The sequence below is a fragment of the Acinonyx jubatus genome, chromosome B4 (assembly GCF_027475565.1).
Source record: "Acinonyx jubatus isolate Ajub_Pintada_27869175 chromosome B4, VMU_Ajub_asm_v1.0, whole genome shotgun sequence".
NCBI lineage: Eukaryota > Metazoa > Chordata > Mammalia > Carnivora > Felidae > Acinonyx > Acinonyx jubatus.
In genome coordinates, this window is record NC_069387.1 from 48,374,530 (window position 1) to 48,388,749 (window position 14,220).

Here is a 14,220-nt window from a genome sequence, read left to right on the forward strand (position 1 = left end):
CTTTGTGTCTAGTTAATTAAGTTTATAAAGTTTATAAAAAAATTAATAAATTCCAGTTTATTAAGTCTAATAAAAGTTATATAAAAGAGGCTGAGAAAAGAGCCTTGTAGCCCACCACCAAGAATAATCTCCAAGACAATAATAATAAATGAACCAACACTTTTCAAGATCATACATTTTATTTCATGCAATCATACTATAACCAGAAAGGATTGTATGACAAGTTTTCTAAATGCTTTACTGAAATGAAAATTCACTGTCTCTAGCATCCCCAAATATACCGGTCCAAGTATTTATTAAAGAAATAAAAGGGGAAAAAGAAGCAAATCTAGTTAAACTGGATCTGTTTTCAAACTAACCCATTCTGGCATCAACGATCTCCATCACCTTTTCTAAGTGCTTGGAGCCACTGTTAATAATCTTTTTTATACTTTTCTGAGAATTGGTCAAACTTTCCTGTTTATAGTGCTAACCATGTACAAGTTTCTCCTTTCTGAAAATCTCATTTGTTCATGTTGGTATGTGGGATGAAAATGATGCAGGACAGAATGAGGGCAGATATATGGAGCGAACGGGGTCTTTCAGATGTGGGGCGTAGTTGCAAAACTTGAGGACCATATTAAGTCTATAGCTGGGTGTAAAAGCCAGACGCAGAAAATGGGAAGGAATTATAGTGCTGAACGTATACAATCTGAAGACTAAGAGCTGTATCTAAACTACCAAGGAGACAAATATATTCTTCAAATACCCCCTCTCCATCCCAGTGCCCCAATCTAATGTCTGAATGTCACGTAGGGACTGCTATGTGTAGCTTTGCAGGCAGTCTTAAAACCAAATAATGCGAACCATATCTGTGGATAAATTAGAGAAGGTATACAGGCATCGCTTGTTTTATTGCACTTCATTTTTTTTTTTTTTTGTGCTTCAAAGACACTGGGTGGATTTTTTACAAATTGAAGGTTTGTGGTAGGCCTGCATCCAGCAAGTCTATCAGCACCCTTTTTTCCCAAGAGCATTTGTTCACTTCATGTCTCTGTGTGCCATTTTGGTAATTCTTCCTATATTTAATTTTTTTTCGTTATTATTATATTTGACATGGTGATCTGTAATGAGTGATCTTTGATGTCACTATTGTTACTGTTTTGAAGCTCCAGGAACTAAAAACATACAACATATCAGATATATAATCATGAAAAGAAGACTGGTGTATCTGTATGGATATCACACACAATGGACTCAAGATAAAAAAATATATATTATTGGAGATAGGGTCACCACTTAATGATAAAATCTACAAGGAGAAATTGATAAATCCACCATTATGGGGAGATATTTCAACACCCTTTCACCTATTGATAAATTATTCAGAATTCCACGCATATACACTGACATTGATGTACAACATATAGAGATGACAGCGTGGGCATACAATACTTAGAGAATGCACATTCTCATTAAACCCGTAAGAAGTATTTACATACATTAGCTAGCTTATTTAATACGTTTCAAAGAATTGTATTATCTAGTCCAAGGGTTGAGAAACATTTCCTGTAAAGGGCCAAACAGTAAGAATGTTTGCTTTGCAGGTCTCTGTGGCAGCTACTCAACTCTGCTACTGTAGCATGAAAGTTGCCATAGAAAATACACTTACGCAATTCAACCATCTTTTCCTGCAGGAGCAAGGATAGTAATTAAGCTAATGGCCATGGCCATTTTCCCATAAAACTTATTTAGGCCCACTGAATTTGAACTTTATATAATTTTCACATACCTCAAAACATTATCCTTCTTTTGTGTTTTTCAACCATTTAAAATGTGCCAGCCATTCGTAGTTCACGAGTGTAGACAAACAAGTGGCAGGCTGGGTTCGTTCATCACTGACTTAGACCTTGTAATCTCTACTAAAATCTCCCGATAGATTTTAGGAATCAGTAGACTAATTTTTTAAAGATTTAAATTTAGGTGGGTGATGTGTATTGAGGAGGGCACCTTTTGGGATGAGCACTGGGTGTTGTATGGGAACCAATTTGACAATAAATTTCATATATTGAAAAAAAATTTAAATTTAGCTTTAAATTTAAATAACAGTGCGTTTCAATTTCTAAAGATTGACTTCAATAAATGGGATTTAAAAATAGACTTCAAAAAAATAAAATAAAAATAGGCTCCAAATAACTCATGGATCAAAGAAGAAATCATGAATGAGAATTTTAAAGTACTTACAATTGAATAAAAGAGAACTAAATTTTGATATACCCAGATCATGAAATATTCATGGTGTACATGAGGTAACAATTGCTGTGTTCAGTAGCAGAGGTAACTCTTAGAAACATAACACTGAGTGAAGTTCACAGAAGACCGCATATAAGTTGCCCTTTCACAAAGCTCAGAAACAAGCAAAACTAAGTGATATGTTATCTAGGAACACATATATATCTGTTTAAAACTGATGTGTGGGGCGCCTGGGTGGCTCACTTGGTTAAGCATCCGACTCTTGATTTCAGCTCAGGTCATGATCTCATGGTTTGAGGGTTCTAGCCCCATCTTGGGCTCCTCACTGATAGTGTACAGCCTGCTTGGGATTCTCTCTCTCCCCCTTTCTCTGTACCCCCCCCCCCCCCCCCGCTCTCTCTCTCTCTCAGAATAAATAAATAAACATTAAAAAGAGAAAACTAGTATGTAAACAAAGGAATGTTATTCACAAAATTCAAGACAGTGGTTTCCTCTGAGGGCAGGAAGGGAGCTAGAACAAGGCTAATGTAGATAAATTGCAATAGTATTGTAAAGTGAGTCACCTTACAGTGTCCCTGCTTCTGCAGGAGGAAAAGATTGTTGAATTGCATACAGCAGGGAGGACATTAATGCAGGGAGTCAGCTATGGCGAGGGACAGTCTGGAAGAGGTGAGGCAGAATGACATAAGAAGGACAAGGCAATTGTCTGATTTGTAGCGCAAGTGATCCAGTTACTGTTCTTTTCTTTACCTTGACACAGGTCGGCAGAATGCCTCGTTGCTTATTATCCCTGACCTTTCAATGACTGATGAGCTCTGGAGATAAAACACTCCTTTCTGAGCAGGACCACAGCTACTCTGTTCCTGATTTTAAATGTGAAGTTCATTTTTACCGTAAGATTCATTTCCCCCAGAAATTCTAGTGCTTCTGTACAATTGAGGAAAATTTTATTTTTGAATCGGAGAGATATTTATCAATTTACTAGTAACAACTGAATATTCCTTATTTTTATTTTCTTTATTTTTTTCTGAATATTCTTTAAAATGCAAAACAGACACCATTTGTTTTATCTTTTTGAGATCATTTTCTGCTTATTCCACGGAACTGGAAATTGGCCATTCAAGAACAGCACTTATTTCACTATTTGCAACTTTTTCTAGTCAACACTAGGCTTTTTGTTTTTCTACGTGTGTCTAAGTAGATGAGATTCAAAAGAAAAAAAAAAAGGTAAAACAACGGTGGGAAAAAGTAATCACCAATTTTAAATGGCAGTATCGCCATTAAATGGAATTCTCTCTTATGGTTGAAAGGGGGGAGGTGGTAATTAACTACTAACTTTGGTGGACATCAAGATATACAGTTGTTAAGGTGGAGGGAGGGGAAGGAAGGCAAGTTGCAATGCACTATCTAGTATGAATTAATTTGTATTAAAAAAAGAATATAAGACAGAAATATAAGCCAGCATTTTTTAATATGAAATTTATTGTCAAATTGGTTTCCATACAACACCCAGTGCTCACCCCAACAGGTGCCCTCCTCAATACCCATCACCCACCCTCCCCTCCCTCCCACCCCCCATCAACCCTCAGTTTGTTCTCAGTTTTTAAGAGTCTCTTATGGTTTGGCTCCCTCCCTCTCTAACTTTTTTTTTCCTTCCCCTCCCCCATGGTCTTCTGTTAAGTTTCTCAGGATCTACATAAGAGTGAAAACATATTAAGCCAACATTTTAACAGTATTTTTATGGGGAGAGAGATGACTGTATAGTTAGGAGTTACTTCCACTCTTTCAGTTAATATAATTCTATAATATTTGAATTTTTAACTATGTACCTACATTATTCTGTGGCAGAGAAAATAACATAGTAATATTTTATTATCTATTGTGAATTTTGGGTGTTTCTGAATGCTTTATTCCTTCTAGAACTCAGCTAGATTTTTAAAATTTTTGTCCCTAGTGCCTAAAATTGTGTTTTTATGTCTTTAAGTTACTGAGCTATAATAGCCCTCAGGCTATTTAACAATTCCCTTTGGCTATGCTCATTGGCATTGCAAACACAGACTCTGTTTCCTTAAGTTGGCACCCAAATTTTTTTCTTCATTGGTAGCAGAATCCCGAGGGAGGGGTAGAAATAAAGCAAAACAAAAGAAAACTCTTCTTACAAATTTGGAAGGTTTTAAAAAGCAAATTAGGATCTCTGAACAGCTTTCTCACTCAAATATCCCTGGTGCTCAAGAAAATTCCAACAACCTTACAAATAATTTCCCTGATAACAGCATATAAATCCAAGTTTCAGCAAGGCAAGAGCAAATATATCCCCCAGATTCCACATCTAATTTCATCACAAAGGACTTGGAACTACGCACATACACACGGAGAAAAAGAGAGGAAAACATCTAACATGTGCTGTAAATGCTTATTGACTTTCCAAATACGCTACAACTTTCCTTTCCTTTAATAGACACTTTTTTGAATGCAAAGCTTTCGAAGCATTTCTCACACTGTCTTACCATGTTAAGCAGAGCATTTCTGATCTTATTACTCGTAGGTATCATTGTGAGCATTCATGACTCTACTACGCAGGTAGTAAAGGGGGTGTGTAACCCCTTATGCAAAGCTCTTGCAACTAGGCATGGAAATCTAATGAAGGTACTCTTCATACAGGTAATCTGCACCGGATCTTGCCTGGTGCTTATGCCATATATTCATAACACCCCAGCAGGGTCTGTAATTAACACATTTTTTTCTGCAGCAAAATATATTCACACAAATTAGAACTAAGTTCATAAGTAACCTTGTATCACTTCAGATCAGATTTGCTGCCAAACAAGGGTAAGTCAAGTAAGGCTTTGTCAGCAGATGAAATTTGAAAAACAAAGAAATAATTTTTTAAGGAGTCTTTCAACTCAACATTGCAGATAAAGTCTTATGCACCAGAATGGTGGTACCACAAAGCCACTGTATATTGTTCACCTCAATAACTCTCATTTTGAGTACTTGATGTCTGTCCGATTCTTTAAGTCTTTCTGCCCTTACTGTGCAATTGGGAATCCCTCCATCCATGTTGTAGCTGTGATGTCCTCTACTGTCTTCTGCCCTGATAATTTGTTACTTTTAATCTTCTGTGACTTAAAACAATGGGCAACCAAATTATTATAATCATGTATGAAATCACAGTAAGTTTTACATAAGGAGCTCAAAAGTTATATTATGATAAGTGGTGTAAATTTTGCTCATGTTCTTAACGACACCTATTTCAACAATTTAGAGGCTTTTTTGGCTTCCTAGTGATTATTACTTGTATGCACAATATTTTAGATTGTTATCCTTTAAAAATTAACTCCAACTTCTTGTGCTTTAACAAAAATGTTTCATTTTATAGATGTCATCTACTTACAGGGATTGACATCTTATGAAACCCTATTATTCAAATATATGTCTTTTTGGTCATATCAAAGTAAGTTAAGGTTTAAAATTTATTCATTTTAAAAATGAAAATAGGTTGTGACAATAAAATAGTATTTATAAAAGCTTAAAGAACAATTTCAGGGTGACATTTTTTTTTATTTTTTTATTTTTTGAGAGAGAGAGAGAGAGAGACAGAGAGAGACAGAGAGAGCACAAAAGGAAGAGGGGCAGAGAGACAGGGAGAGAGAGAATCCCAAGCAGGGTCTACACTGTCAGCACAGAACACGACATGGGGCTAGAACTCCTGAACTGTGAGATCATGACCTGAGCCAAAGCCGAGAGTCGGATGCTTGACTGACTGAGCCACCCAGGCTCCCCTGAGGGTGACATTTCTAAATAATCACAGTCATCTGTCTTTGCTCAACTTGCAATTTCTTCCATTTTCTGACCCCACCCTATACATTTATCCTCATTTTTTAGTGCCTGGTCAGCCTTCCCAGGCTCTAAAACGCAGAGCCCTTTGGCCACACTTATCACTGCAATACATAGGAACCCTGGGGAGGAGCTGGAGGGTCATGAGTGGAAATCAATGTGGGAATGTCCATGATGCAAGGTGCCAGGAGAAATGTGGCCAAAGCTGGTGAAAGATTAATACCAGATGCTAGGAGAATGAGGTGATGAAAAGAAAAGTGTGGAAAACAGTGAGAACCCACAAACCTAGTCAGGTGACTCAAGCATGAGAATGCATCTTAAGGGTCTCTGACTCATCCTTTCAGCAAAGGTTCAAGCACCTGCCAAGCATAGGGATAGGCCCTGGGGATATAACAAGGAGTACAAAATGGTCCCCACCCTGGAGGGCTTGCAGTATTAGCAATTAAACAGACACACACAAACAGTGACAACCATATGTCATTTTGTAACAGCACAATGTAATATCAAGCACTGTCAGCACAGAGAAATGGATAACCACCTCCGCTATGCAAAATCCAGCGGGCATCCTAGAGACTTCTATTGTTTCTCACTGACTACCTTCCAACTTCCTCGCTGTTCCTCGAGCACTCTAGCACACCTCCACCACCACAGTGCCTTAGCACTTGCCATTCCTGTCTCCTGGAATGCTCTCTTTCCAGATAGATACATGGCTCACTATTTCACATCACTGAGGTCTCAGTTCAAATGTACCTCATCAGAAAAGACTTCTCTGACCAGGGCGCCTGCGTGGCTCAGTCGGTTAAGTGTCTGACTTCAGCTCAGGTCATGATCTCAGGTCCGTGAGTCTGAGCCCCGTGTCAGGCTCTGTGCTGACAGCTAAGCCTGGAACTTCAGATTCTGTGTCTCCCTCTTTCTGCCCACTCCCCACTCATGCTCTGTCTCTCTCTCTCTCTCTCTGTCAAAAATAAACATTAAAAAAAATTTTTTTAAAGATTTCTCTGACCAATTAGCCTATTTGAAACCTTCTAACTTGTCTCTACTTCCTATCTTCTATTCCACCAACCAATGTTCATGTATTTTCTAAGACAAAAACCTATCATTAATTCAATCATGCATTCACTCATTCATTTACTCACTTGATCACTTATTTTTACTTAATAACATGTTATGGAAACCCACTGTGTGGATTTATTTCCCTCTAAATTCCTTCAAAGTGCCTTGGCTCCTTTATACTATCCTTATGCCTATGTACATTCTGTATCCATTCCCCCCAGCCCATCCCCCCATTCCTAGTTCCTTTGACAAACTGCTACATGCTCTTCATAACTCAGATCAAATTATTCATCGTTAATTCATTCAGTTATGCTCAGCACTGGGGAAACAGTAAATAAATACTGCAAATAAAAATCCCTGTTCTAGGCTTCTGGGTGGCTCAGTTAAGTGTTCAACTCTTGATTTTGGCTCAGGTCATGATCTCATGGTTCACGGGATCAAGCCCTGCATTGGGCTCCATGCTGGGTATGGAGCCACATGCACATTCCCTTTCTCAAAAATAAATAAATAAATAAATAAATAAATAAAATCCCTCCTCTCACAGAATTTACATAAGGGACACAGACAATAAAGAATTGAACAAGATGATTTCAGACTGTGATAAGTGCTATGAAAAAAGGGCAATGTGAGGCAATTTGTGGGGGGGGGATTAAGAGAGAAACAGAATGTGCCTGTGTGTGTGCATATGCATGCATGTGTTACAGGGTACAATGATCTGTACTTGGCACACAGTGGGTTTTCATTAAACGTTATTAAGTAAGTGAGCAAGTGAGTAAATGAGTGAGTGAATATGTGATTGACTTAATAATAGATTTTTGTCTTAGAAAACATGTGAGCATTGGTTGGTGGAATAGAAGGTAGGAAATGGAGCCAACTTAGAAGGCTGGTCTTCTGTAGAGAGAAACATAATGATGGCTTGAGCTAAGACAGTGGGAATAGAGAAGAGAGACCACATTTGAGACACAAATAGAATTGTCATATGATTGAATATGGAAGAAGTCAATGAAGGAAGAGGATTCTGATATGGGTGTCCAGATGGGTGGTGCCATTGAGTATAAGGTAAAACCAGGTTTGGTGAAAGGAGGCTGTACCAGGGAGATAATCCATTCCATGCTGGACATCTTGGGATTGAAGTCTCTTTGTTATAGGTGGAGACAATTAACATGTAGTTACAAGCATAGAGCTATGAGTGAAGTCAAGACAGAAGACAGGTTTGGAATAGCATGGATGTCTTCACCTTCAGAAAAATGTAGTAGTGTAAGAAGACAAAATTTAAGGATAATTTAAGATGTCAAGAGGTAGAGAGAGGCAAAGAAGTCTCCACTGAACACAGAGAAACAGGTAATAGGGTTAAAGAAGACAATTAGAAGATGAACCCATGGGAAGTAAGGAAAGAGTGAGAGATGCAAGGATGCTTAGAGAGATTGGTTAACAGAAATACTCCAAAGGTATGAAGAAAGGTAATGATAAGCTAAGAACTCAAATTTATTTTATTAAGGGATTATAACACGCCAGAGACCATTTTTAGCAGTTTGCATGGCTTGATACATTCAGTTCTTACAACACTTTTGAGATTATTATTATTCTTCCCACTTTATAGATGAGAAAATGAGGCAGAGAGAGGTGAACTTGCAGCCCAGGTTTCCACAGGAAGCAAACGACAAAGGCAAGATGCAGAGTCCAGCCATGGTACTCCACGGCCCACGTTTGCACAGATGGATGAGTGTGCTTCATGAGCGCCCTTTGTGAGGGCAGTTTCAGCGGAGAGGCAGCTCTGTGGCCTGGAGAGGTGAAAGGAAGGTGAGAAAGTCGAGAGAGCAAATGTAGACAGACTGCTGTTTGCAAGAAGCTTAGCTAGGAAGAGGGGTACAGTAATAGCTGGAAGGGAACACAGGAGTGGGAGAAGCTGTTTTGTGTTTAATGAGCAAGTGTAGAGCATGTGGTCTTGATAGATTCTGTTTACATCGCACTCTAGAATTGCTAGAACCAAAATGAGGGGGTTGGATGAAAAGATATGCACGTTACTTCCAGCTCTGATTCTACTATTCCACAACTTGGAAATTCTCTCTCGGTGCAGCCAGATGGACCATTTCACTCCATAAAATTAGTTGGAAAATAATTTCATACACTTTGAAAGATGAATTTAAATAGAAATAAGTGCCTGTGTATTCTAGTTTCCTTATAATTTATGAGCTTTTCATATTTTTCCATCCTGGTCTGTGACACTTTTTGTCCTTATGAGAGACCTGAAGTTTTTGCTGTCTTCTGACAAGTTTTTGTTTTCTTTTTCTAAGCTTAGGAAAAAAGGAGTCATAGTATTCTGGGTTCATGTTATTTTCCTCATTGCCTTTCATTTGTGCTCTGCCCTTCCTTCCACAGGAAAAAAATTAAAGCACAGGAAGTTATAGAAAAGCCCTATTGTTTCTTTCACCATATGTCCTATGCCCTATCTAATGTAATCATTAGTGTTGTTTCCTGCCATTCTCTCTCTACTAAATCCCTTGAAACACCTCAGCTTTGAGCCCTTCTATCTTTTGCTTCTGCTAAACTTTTTTCGAAAACATTATTTATTTATTTTGAGAGAAAGAGAGAGAGAAAGCACACGCAAGTGGGGGAGGGGCGGAGAGTGGGAGGAGAATCCCAAACAGGCTCCCCCTGGTCAGTGCGGATCCCAATGTGAGGCTGGAACTCTCAAACTGTGAGATCATGACCTGAGCCGAAGTCTGCCGCTTAACTGACTGAGCCACCCAGGTGCCCCTCTTAGGCTAAACTTTTCCTTCTACGAGCAACTGCAATGGACACATACCAATTCCAAATCGATTCCAAAAGCACTTCATTTGGTTTCTATGTTCATTTGCACAAAGCCCTTTCTCAGCACACATCCTTCAATTACACATATTCCTATCTTTTTCTTACCTTGGCACAACCTTTCTATATCCAGTTGCTCTTTTTCCTATTCACACAATGTCCGTTTTCAATTATCCACCACTAGGACTATAAGATGGGGGAGAGACTGGCTGTAAAATATATAGAACTCACTTCTTTTCTGGCTCTCTGATGTGTTTTCACACTTACCAAAATTGGGATATACCCACTTTTGGAAAATCACAACACTTCATACAAAGTAAAGCTATACTTGGAAAACACGGCTCAAAAGGAATTAGAAAGCTGTCCACTTAGCAAATCTTTGCTCCTTCCTCATTTCTATTCTGGGCAGCCCTCCATACAATGGATGAATAGCATTATCTCCTAGACAAATGCAAATAATCTTCATAGAGAGACCTTTATTTTCCTCTCTAAAACATGATATCGTTCTAGCTCACAATTCCCTGGAGCAAGGTGATAATTAAAGTGTTTCAGGTTCAAAGGCGTTCCTGATGAGCTAGCTTCAGACAGGACGGAGGATAAACAGAAACGGCAATGATATCATAAGTGAATCAGGTTGTAATGTTAATAAGACGTTGAAGATAAGAAGTGTCTGTCTAGTATCAATAATTGACTCTATTCACGTTTTCCCTGACACACGTGAATCCAAATCCCATCGTTCACAACAGTAGTTATTTTGGCAGGCAAACGCACCTAGCGAAGATGAACGGAGCTCATACAAAGAATCTCCGTCAGTACTATAAGCCTGTTCCGTGATAGCACCTCATTATAAAGAGACCTAAAACATTTTGTGACAGCAGGCAATACTTCCCTAGATATAGCAGAAATCTTTGCAGCTCTGAATCCAAATAATGATTCGCACTCTTTATCTTTACACGATGTGCCTTTGTAACTACGAAAGATTTTAGAATAGTCAGCAATGATCTGGGGCAACCCAAGTCCTTTTTTCTACAGTAAGCAACATTTTCAAGTGAATGATTCTAAACCAATTTAATCGGCTTCATCAGGCAAGTGTTCCTTCATTTTACTCTTGGTAAAAATTATTTTTACATTATTTGATACAATAAGTAGTTCCTTCATTCTATTTTTCCTTATTTCTGATTCTTCTTATTTAAAAAAAAAAAAGAAGCAGAAACCAGGTTGTTGAACCAGGAAAATGTTACACTGGCTAGGAATATGGGCCTTTTTAGGTTAAAACAATTAAGTGGCAAATACAATGCAGATGCTTTTTGTCTATTAAAATTTTATGTCCATGTTTAAAAGGTTAAAAAACAAAAAACTTAGAATATGTGATTTACGCCATCCAATAGTGAGAATTCATCTGAATGTGAGATTCATCTGTGAAAGGAAAAATTTCCCCTACGTGAGTTTTTGCATGGATCCATTTCCTATATTCCTGGGACACAACAGTTCCTGACTTTTTGACAAGACCCACCTCTTAGAGCTTCGATACTCCTTCCTAATGGTCATTGGAGGAAGCTTCTCTTTGCTTTCTCTGGGGGAAAAGGCCAGCACACTCTCCTGCCGCTATTCCCTAGTGACCTACTGTCCCTCCCCACTTTTAGCTCCTAAAGGTTCTGCCAATTGGTTTTAATCCAATTCAACTTTTTAACTACGGGCTTAGAAAGGCAACTTACATTTTTATAACATTTCTCTTGCTTTATAAAACATAAGATAAAAAGATTATTATAAAATACTGACTTGCAAACACCTAAGTGGCCTTGGCTATGCTTTTATTGGCAGAGTTTAGGAAAGAGATAGAATCTTATTTCTGAAATGGAGTTGGACAATATGCAATACATGCAAGAAAGTTGTGTTTTCCCACTGCAGTGGAAAACATGTGTTTTGCTCATGGATTTGACTCTACTTGCCAGAATAACTTTCCAGATGTTTTAAAAGCTCTAAACAACTGCAGACTTTCTGATCTGCTCTGGTTCAAAAATTGATTTACAAAGAAAACATGTGGGTCTGTGACAGGAATGAAAACAAAAATAATTCCTCTTAACCACTCTATAATACCCAAATATTTTAGATATGGCCTTAGATTAAAAGCATTTTATAGATTTTTTTTTCCTAAGACATGTATACAGGCATTTATACACATAATCTCTTGGAAGGGATTATAGTCTGAATAGAAAATTGTTCCCATTTTTCTCAATGCAACTAATTGTTACTGCTAGACTATGCCCTTTTGTCATTTCTGCAGCTTTTTGTTAACTTTCAGTAAATGATATTCTGGTAAGATATAAGTATGCCCAGCACACATTTGATCTGTCTTCCTTTATGGGCTCCTAAAATGCATGAAAAGTATTTTGTATTACATACTATTCATTCTTCTTCAGTCTTTACCCTGGCTATTTCTTTCTAGTTAGCCTCCAGCTATGTTTTGTTAGTGTTGTTATTTGTTTGTTTAGTATTTGCATAATTGAAAGAGACTATTTGTATCTCATTCTTTCATGATCAACTGTCAACCAATACTTCTTTTCCTGCCTCATTATACCTACAGACTCTACTCTGTGCTATTTTTCCTAACCTTGTTTGGATCTAAATCCCTTATGTTTTAGTTTCTTTTATGTGAACTACTCAGCTACTCACATCCCCTATGTTTTAGTTTCATTTATGTGAACTACTCAACTTTCCCTTTCCCTCTGTACAAAGTCCTCCAGGAAATCATATTCTCATGTCCACTACAATTCAGAAATACAAGTGTTTTAAAAGGAAATTCCAAATAAAACAGAACAAATCTATTGTGTATTAAAATTTAGTGTGGAGTGTGCTTGAGATTCTCTCTCTCCCTCTGCCCCTCTCCTCCTCTCCCACTTTCTCTCTGGGGACCTGGGTGGCTCAGTCAGTTGAGCATCCTACTCTTGATATAGGCTCCAGTAATGATGCTAGGGTTGTGGGTTCAAGCCCCACATTGGGCTCCACTCCAAGGGTGGAGCCTGCTTGGGATTCTCTGTCTCTCCCTCTGCCCCTGTCCCCTGCTCACACTCTAAACAAACAAACAAGTAATAAAATAAAATTCAGTACATATTTTCCTTTATAAATATTTACCAAACTTTTATATGTTTCTTTATTCCATGTTATACATAAGTTTCCAAACATCAAGAATCTGTTTTCAGTATCTTTTTAAACACTAGTCAGTCATTTCTAATTAAAACTTTTTATATTCATCCCCTAGATGTAGGCTTTATCTTGTTCACCTATATATGACTACAGCCTAAAGCAGAACAGCTGATAAGCAATAAAGTAGCATTGATTAAATAAATCTAACACTTCTGGAGGGGAAATGGGGGAGGCATTATGTCTAGAGCACTTTGCTAAGTAATTTTACATATGTATGTGTATATACACACACACACACACACACACACACACACACATTTCATGTAATCTTCTCAAAGTCCTGTGAAGGAAGTATTATTATCCCCATTTTACAAATGAGGAAACAAACTCAGGGAGAGAGGGAAGTTATTTATCCAAATTTATACAGGTAGAAAGTTGCAAATTATTAAGCTCCAAACACAGGCTCTTTGAATAACATAAAAGAGAAACATGATCCATACAAATTGCATTCTTTCCTATTTCTCTCTATTGTGGCTGGTCCTAAGGAAAACTTTAAAAATAGAATCGACCTTCAATTCTTTTCTTTCTCTTCAAGACCTAAGTTTTGGTTCCCCCAACTTTTTGCTTTATCCATCCCAACCAACCCCCAAAAGCTTCTGCTATGGACATTTCCTCCATCATTGTGAGTCTATGTGCCTTGATCTGGTTCTCCAGCTATCCTCAGCCTTACTAACATCCAATTACCCACCTTTCATCAAACCCTGTATCTCATTGCTTCATACTACTTGCAGTTTTGAGATTGAAAACTTGCTTATTAGGTAACTATTCCTCCCTAATGTTGAAAGCTACAAGTGTCTAGAATTATATGGTCGTGATTTTATGGCCTACGTGTCACTGCCCATTGTAATCAAAAGAAGTAAACTTAAATTAGGCTATATGGAGTTAAACAGTACTACTATTAAACAGTAGTGAAGCATTCAGTTATTTCACTCAAAAATAAAGCCTGGGGGTATCTGGGTGGCTCAGTAAGTTAAGCATCCCACTCTTGGCTTCAGCTCAGGTCATGGTCTCACGGTTCCTGGGACGGAGACCCAGGTCAGGCTCTGTGCTCATAGTGCAGAGCCTGCTTGGGATTCTCTCTCTCCC